The sequence below is a fragment of the Centruroides sculpturatus genome, unplaced genomic scaffold (assembly GCF_000671375.1).
Source record: "Centruroides sculpturatus isolate CEXI.00-Female unplaced genomic scaffold, Cexi_2.0 scaffold689, whole genome shotgun sequence".
NCBI lineage: Eukaryota > Metazoa > Arthropoda > Arachnida > Scorpiones > Buthidae > Centruroides > Centruroides sculpturatus.
In genome coordinates, this window is record NW_019384971.1 from 167908 (window position 1) to 176673 (window position 8766).

An 8766-nucleotide genomic window follows, 5' to 3' on the forward strand; every position below is an offset into this window, starting at 1 on the left:
TTTTTTTTCCAGTACTGTCACGTTTTCTACAACATACAGCACAGTACCTAGTGGGAGCAGCTTTTTTCTCAGTCGGTGGAACGAAGTCCGGGAAATGTCTTTCCGTTAGTCTTAGCGGACCTATTGTTCTCAGCCGACTTTGGTGTGTTACCCTCGTTTCGGTGTGATATGTTTCTATTAGTCTATCAATAAGAGTCAGTCGAAATTGTAAATTTGTTTTTTGGCCACCATTTTTCTTGTACATCACAAAAGAATCATATATACAAAAATCTACTAAATGAAAAAATATTTTTCTATAGTAATTCTTCCCACCTTTTCTCGCCACTGCATAGTCATGGAGATGTTGATCTAACAGGTCAACACCCCCCATTGTGTCGTTGTAGTCGACAATGACCTGTGGCTTTACAACAGACTTACCGGCATGTGTTCGTGTGGTTACCATGGCAGGATTGTGGACTGTAGACAGTAAAGCTACACTTCGCTTGTCCTGCCATTTCATAACCATTAGCTTACCTCTCTGGAAAGCAATTGTTTCTCCCTTTTTCAATTTTTGCCTATGGATTACTGGCGGAATCTCTCGTCTTATTGTGCGTACGGTTCCATAAAAATCCGTTTTGCACGTGACAAGATAATCCGCCAACTGTGGGGAAGAGTAAAATCTATCTGTTGTTAGACAATAGCCCTTATCTAACAACGAATCAATTAACGTTAGCACAATCAGTGAACTGACTGGCATATTTTTATACTTATCATCCAATGTAGTTGACTTGCTGGTATAAATTAGAAATTTATATAAATATCCTGATGAGGATTCACATAAATTATAAAATTTCACACCGAAACGAGACCGTTTCTGAGGAATGTATTGTTTCCACGAAAGACGACCCTTGTATAGCAACAAATTCTCATTGATGGATATGTCTCTTTCCGGTATATAAAATTGCGAAAATTTTTAATTTAGGTCTACAATTATCGGCCAAATTTTGTGCAGTTTAGGATTGGGGTGTGTGTCTGGGTTATAAGTGTCATTATTTATGAAATGTAAATTTAGGCGTGAAATATTAATTTGTACTGTAAATGGTACTTGAAATATTACAATGTACTGAAAATGTACTAAAAATCTAAATGTACTTTCAATTTACTGGGAAGGGCAAAATGTACCAGAAAAGTACAAATGTACTAGGAACGGCAACACTGCTTATAGTCCGATAATTCGGCAATTTGTTTGGCTTTAATAATTAGGGTTATAAAGAAAACTTTATACTTGCAGACTTTGTACTCGTTTGTATCCTTGTCCAACTTGCACAACCTGGCGTTATGCAGTTACCGAATCTACTGGGCATGGTTAAAAATTAAGACAGCATAAGCACAGTTGTTCCAGATATTACAGATACTGTCAAGTAAAGAATTTTCAGAGTCTTTCCACAAATAAGCTATGTATTGATTATTGACCATTTGTGATATGCCATAACGAGGAAAAATTTAAAAAAACTAATAAGTAGGCTGAAAATGAATAAATACAAACGTATTTTAACAGTTTATGAGTTAATTATACTTTCTATATGCAAAATTTTCTTAACTTTAACACAAAATAAGAAAAAAGGGAACTTTTAGAAATATTGCGGGTTTTTCGGGTTAAAAAGCAGCCGGAATCTCGTTTGAGAAACTCTATATTCCATAATGTTGCAAACAGTGCCGTAACTAGGCAGGTGCAACAGGTGCACCCGCACAGGGCCCACATGAAAGGGGGGCCCAAAATGCATGTATTTGTTTTATTATTTTCCCAAACCTAATTATTTAAAGGGCCTAAATGGAAATTCTTGCACATGGCACGGGAATGGCTAGTTACGGCACTGGTTGCAAACAATAATATTAACAGAAATACCAGATAGGATGTAATACGTCATTAAGTACGTGTTCTTGTGTAAGCATCTACTTTATTGAAATAGCATTTTTCTGTAAATGGTTAAGACATATTATTACAAAACTTTACGTTTTATGAATTCGTATAACAACAAAAATTCTCTGTTTATATTTCAGTTTTTTTCACGTTCCTATTGTGTCCGCTTCTGAATTAATCCACTTAGTGTCTATTATTTTGTTCTATTACAACTATTTCTCTATCTGTGAGTTAAAAGCACAATAAGAAACTGTGTTCGTGGTCTGCTTTTCTGTTTTGTTCTTTGTTTGTTACTTGCAGCGAGAATATTTTTACTGTTACATCACTGGTATATGCTATTCATTTCTCATTTTATTATCACTTAGTCCGTTAACCATTACGTCAACTAAGCTCTGATGTGTAATTAAAATCTATATACATTAAATTTCATGGTGTAGAAGAGTTTTATTTCTATTCCATACGTTGTCAATGATTTTTTGCTGGTAAGCAATGGTAAGCTTCATGGTAAGATAACACTTTTAAATGATCACCTGCGCTTCAAACGAGATCTGAAACAGAAATATTTTATGTGCTATGTACAGAACTTCCTTCGCCAACTAAATAACCAGCAAACTTAGCAACGGCTCGAAAGGCTGTGACTTCCTTTTTACCCATGTTGTCGTTAACTGTAGAAACCTTGAATATGGGTTCCGAGTTTTAAATAGCTGTTATTCATTTTTATATCTTGTACAGTATCTATTACCTTTCTTATACCTTATACAGTAGAGCGTCGGTTATCCAAAAGCAATCCAGTCGGCAAATTTAAATTTTCGATAGTGCTGTGGCGCTGCAACCTTTGGCTATATCTTGGGCTACTCCAATATTTTTTTGGTTGATGTGTGTGTTTTAGCTGGCAGTACTGGCACTTTTGTGTGGTGTTTTTCTTGGGACTGTGTGTAGTGCTGAATCGAACGTTTTTGATACTAGATTAACTTCTAAAGTATAATTTTTTTGTTTTTATATTTTTCAATATATTTATTTTGTTAGTAAAAAATAAAGAAATAATTTTTAACGATACAATAACCACGATTATTATTTTAAAAAGTTTACTTTAGGCTTAACGTCGACGAAAATTTAACGAGAAGCGACACGCAACGGAGAAAAATTTTAACATGGGATAGATTAATATATTTTTTTCGTACATAATCGGTTATCCGAAAAATAAGTTATCCGAACAACCCCCTGTCCCCAATTGATTCGGATAAACGACGCTCTACAGTATATACTACCTTTATTATTTTTGTTATCTTGATTAATTCATGACCTAAATAAACATTATGTAATAAAATATCCGGTTCTTCCACAGTTGTAACATACTATTTCCTTCGTTTTGAAGTTATGTTTTATTTGAAATGCATTTTCCCTGTCAATATCAATGGTCTTTCTTTTCACTTTTTTAATAAGGGCCTGTCTTACTTTATCTAGAGTTATCNCTGTCAACCTTAGGAAATTTAGAAAATTTATAATATTTCATTCCTGGATTTATCTCCTTGAACATTAATAAAGTTTTCTTATTGGTTTTTATATTAAATTATTACAAAAGTTGCTTCTAGCCCTTGATATAATAATATAAAATATCCACAACTGTGAGGCAGATAATAGTGAGAGCTTATCAGACCAAATGATGGGCACGAACGCTCAGAGATTAAAGTGAAAAAAATTTAATAAACACAAAAGGTTACTACATAAGTATGAAAACAAAAACCCAAAATGCATTTTGGACTGTTTTCTAACAGAAAACCGTCCCTCATCAGTTGGTGTTAGTTAAAGGTAATGCCATAATAGAATTAAACTAAGTAACGGTCATCTTAAAACTAAGCATAAAGTTATACAATATATAAGTTGAGGACACCACTGTAATGGTGTGAGTAGTAAGCATCATCAGTAAGTATTGTCTAAATTAGGTGGTATATTAAAAATTATACAAAGTAAGGTGAACTTAAAAGCTATGCCTAAAACTATACAATATAAAGATGAAGATGCCAATATAACAGTATATATACCAAATATAACAGTATGAGCAGTAGGCAATATCAGTGCAGACAGGTGTAAGTAATCTTCATGACCTTGCATGGTAGGATGACATACAGGGTACTGATACAAAACAGTTATAAGTTAGACAATAATTAGTTAATGCTAATAGACTAAGTTATACAGGCAGGTAATGTACATACCAAAAAGTAAGACGACAGAGTAGCAGGTGCCAGCTTACAACAAGGTGCTGGGAGTGGAAGTGAGGGAGGTGTGTGTCAGTCCACATCTGGTGTACAAGTGGTGACAACATGTGATACAATTACAGGTTCCTAATGGTTTAACCAGTACATGTGGACATTACATCACAAAGATAATTTAGTTTTTAAAAGATATAATTATACCATTCTTCGTCAATTTTAACACCTAAGTTATCATTAATTCTATTAACATTATCAATTTTTAAAATCTCTATGTGCTCAAGATATTTACGTTTATAAGTGTTGGTTTCAAATTTTATTGCTTTTATAGTACTTTTGTTAATTTCACAACCATATAGGTTGCAGTGTTTGGCAACTGCAGAGTATTCAGAATTGCTGGAAACAACAGATTGGCCTTCATTTTGCTTTTTGGCTGACATCACTGAGGAAATGGTCAATACTGCTGATATCAATGATGCAGTTGAGGTTGTCACTTCCAGTATCATTCAGGCAGCAGAAAAAACAATGGGGAAAACATCAACTAGATATCCAAAACATCCTAAACCATGGTGGAACCAGAATTGTGAGGAAGCATTTAAAGCACAAAAGAAAGCATGGGGGATTTTTAGAAGATACTCCACTGCTGAAAATTTGGTTGCTTTTCAAAAAGCAAAGGCAAATGCCAGAAGAATAAGGAGGCAAAGCCAAAGGGATTCTTGGAGGAAGTATGTTTCAAGCATAACATCTTCCACTAGCTCAAAAGCAGTCTGGGATAAAATCCATAAAATTAATGGGAAATATGCTTCTCTCTCTCTGTCTGTGCTGGAAAATAATGGCACAATAATCAGCGATATACAGGGTATTGCTGATTTATTGGGTGAAACATTTTCTGCTTTATCCAGCAATATTGTGTATTCAAGGAATTTTCAGGCTTATAAAGCCCAAAGAGAAAAACAGTGTCTAAACTTTCATTCCTCATCTAATGAGGAATATAATGTGCCATTCACTAGAATTGAATTACATACAGCAGTCTCTTGCTCAGGGAATAGTGCTGTAGGCCCGGATAAAATTCACTACAGCATGATTAAAAATCTGTCAAACAATTCTCTTTTTAATCTCTTGCATCTGTTTAACAGAATATGGACAGAACATACTTTTTCCGACTCTTGGAGGCTATCTAATATTTTTCCCATTCCCAAACCTGGTAAAGATCACAAGAATCCCTCTAATTACAGACCAATCTCTCTGACAAGTTGTCTCTGTAAAATTTTTTAGAGAATGGTAAACAGACGTCTAATGTATCTCTTAGAGAAAAAGGAATACTTTTCACCTCATCAGAGTGGTTTTCGTAGGAACAGAAGTACCACTGATAACCTGGTAAACCTTGAAACATCTATACGCGAAGCGTTTGTTAGACGACAACACTTAGTGTCTGTGTTCTTTGACATAGAGAAGGCCTATGATTGCTGTTGGCGATACGGGATACTTTATGATCTACACCAATTCAGATTGCGGGGTAATTTGCCAATTTTTATAAAAAACTTTTTGCAGAATCGAAGATTTCAAGTTAGGATGGGCAACACTTTATCTAGGCTCTTCACACAAGAAGGTGTTCCTCAAGGTTCTATTTTGAGTGTGACTCTGTTCCTAATTAAAATTAACAGCATAGCTAACTGTCTCCCTCCCAGTGTGAAACACTCTTTGTATGTGGATGACTTTTAGATCTCCTGCCAGTCCAGTAATATGAGTTTCATTGAGAGACAACTTCAAACTTCCCTAAATCACATATATGATTGGTCCAAGACCAATGGCTTTACATTTAACGCAGCGAAGACACCGTGCATCTACTTCTGCCGAAGGCGTGGTTTGCACCTGGATCCTGAAATTCATTTAAATGGGGATAAAATTCCAATGATGAATGAGGCTAAGTTTTTGGGTGTTTGTTTCGACCAAAAACTGACATTTTTGCCACACTTGCGCAACCTGAAGAGTAGATGTTTAAAATCTTTAAACCTTTTAAAGGTACTGTGCTGCTCATCCTGGGGAGCAGACAAAGTTTCTATGATCAGGATTTACAGGGCCCTTGTCCGCTCTAAGCTGGACTACGGTTGCATTGTTTATGGCTCTGCGCGAGAATCTACTCTTCGGATGCTGGATCCAATCCACCATCAAGCACTACGTTTGTGCACTGGTGCTTTTCAAACTTCTCCTGTACAAAGTTTGTATGTGGATGCTTATGCGCCTCCACTATCTCTCAGGAGAGAACAGTTGTCTCTATTTTACTATATAAAACAGAAATCTCACACAAAATCTTCAGCTGATTGTACAGTATTAGATACTCCGCTGAATAGGTTATTTGAAGCTTGCCCAAGCTGTGTCCCTTCATTTGCCATAAGAATGGAGAATGTGAGTAGCACGATTGACCTTAACACAAGCAACATTTCACAGCTAGAGGTCGGTAGTATATCTCCTTGGTCAACTCCTGTGATAAATGTTGACCGTAGCTTAAAGCAATTTTCAAAGGAATCCACCCCAGACTACGTCTACAGAGAGCACTTTGCAGAAATTTAACACTGTGACAGGAATTTAATTCCTATTTATACAGATGGATCTAAATCTGATGATTACGTTGGCTCAGCCTTCGTCTGCCAGGATGAAATAATGGCAGAACAAATTGCATCGAATTCTTCCATCTTTTCTGCAGAGTTGCATGCTATTTATTCAGCTTTAAAGTATATAAATAGGAAAGGTCATCGTTGCTGTGTTATATACACTGACTCAGTTAGTGCACTTCATGCTTTGATCTCGTGTGAACCTAGTTCTCACTCTATAGTGATTAAAATTCATAAACTGTTTTGCCATCTTATTGCAAGTAATTTCTTTGTAAAATTTTGTTGGGTCCCAGGCCATGTAGATATAAAAGGAAATGAAGAAGCGGACGCAGCTGCAAAGGCAGCTAGTCCTTCACAGCATATAATGCCTATTGAAGGAGGTGATTTGAAGCTAGTTGTTAAAAAACGACTAGCAGAGCGATGGCAAAACATGTGGAATGCACAAATCCACAATAAACTACACGAGATCAAGCCGAATATAGAAAATTGGACACGTAATAAACAGTATGACAGGAGATCTGAAGTAATTCTTACTCGTTTGAGAATTGGGCATACTCGGTTGACTCATCTATACCTTTTGAAGGGTGAAGACCAGCCATTATGCCAATATTGTAACTGTACTGTAAGTGTTAAACACATACTTTGCAACTGCATTGTCTCTGAGAGGATACGTAGACAGCATTTTGGAAATGCAAGTTTTAAAGAGATTCTGGGCCAGAGGCCAAATCTTGATAAATTATTGAACTTTCTGAAAGTCACTAATTATTATAAACAAATTTGATTATTTATTTATCTATTTATATGTTGTTATTATATACATGTGTACTGTTATATATTTTTGTTATTGGTTTTGTTATTTATTATTTTACTTATTTATTTAATATTTTACATTATATATTTATTTATATTTATTAGATTATATTATTTTACCATATGACATGGCGCAGCTTGGTCTATGTGGCTCTTGCACCAATAAACTCTAATGTAACAATGTAACAATTTAAGCCTGTGTGTGGAGTTCTTGAAAGGAAGATGGACTACATACCTGCCGGTTGAATCACGTAAATGTGTAGTATATAAAATGGTTTCACACAGTTGTTTCTGTGTTGTTAAATATCTTATTTCAGGCAGTTCTTTCAACTCCCAGAATTTTTTTAGCTGATTATTAATACTGCAGTGATGAACATTGACTGAAACTGGTTGTTGGTTCATACCTATTGGTCTTGATAGTACCCAACCAAACATTGTGTTCAATGCGCTAGGATTACCTGGTGGTCCCTTGTACTGTCCTGGACAAATAATCTTGTTGTAGACATCTGTACCTATAAGTATATCTATTGTTCCTGGTTTATGAAAGGTTGGGTCTGCCAATTGAAGCCCCCTTATATGTGACCAATCGGATGGGTCACAGTGGAAATTCAGCAAGTTTGTTATCACATTTGGAGTAATCAGTGTTTCTACACAAATATCCTCTGAATTGCTTGAGGTAACCCTTATGTTATGTTAATGCATAAACTACTGGACGCGGTGCTAATACCTGTAGAATCAATTGCTGAAATAGCTATGTTAGATGGTTTCTGCTTCAGTCTAAGTTGCTGAGCACAACGTTCAGTAATGAAACTTGTTTGAGAGGCAGAATCCAATAGAGACCGACATGGTTGTAGGTCTTGAAAATTCCTCATTTGAATGACAGCAGTGGATAGCAATACTTGTCTATGCCCACTCGATTGCTTTGACATATGTGACATGACTTCTGGTTTTACAACCCTGCTTGAGGTTCTTGCACTGTCATATGGCCCATCTTGATGTATAAGGGTGTTATGTTTATGTGAACATTTTTTGCAGTGACCTGCTTTACACTTTGTTGCCGGATGTCCAAGCTTTAAGCAGTTGTAGCATAACTCATGCTTCTTAACTAGATCTCTCCATTCAGTCACCGATGCTCCCAAAAATGTTGAACACTTGAAAATTGGATGTGTGCCATGACATATTTACATGCTGGCTGCACAATACCATGGTGTGCTGCAGCAGTTATTTGTTTGGA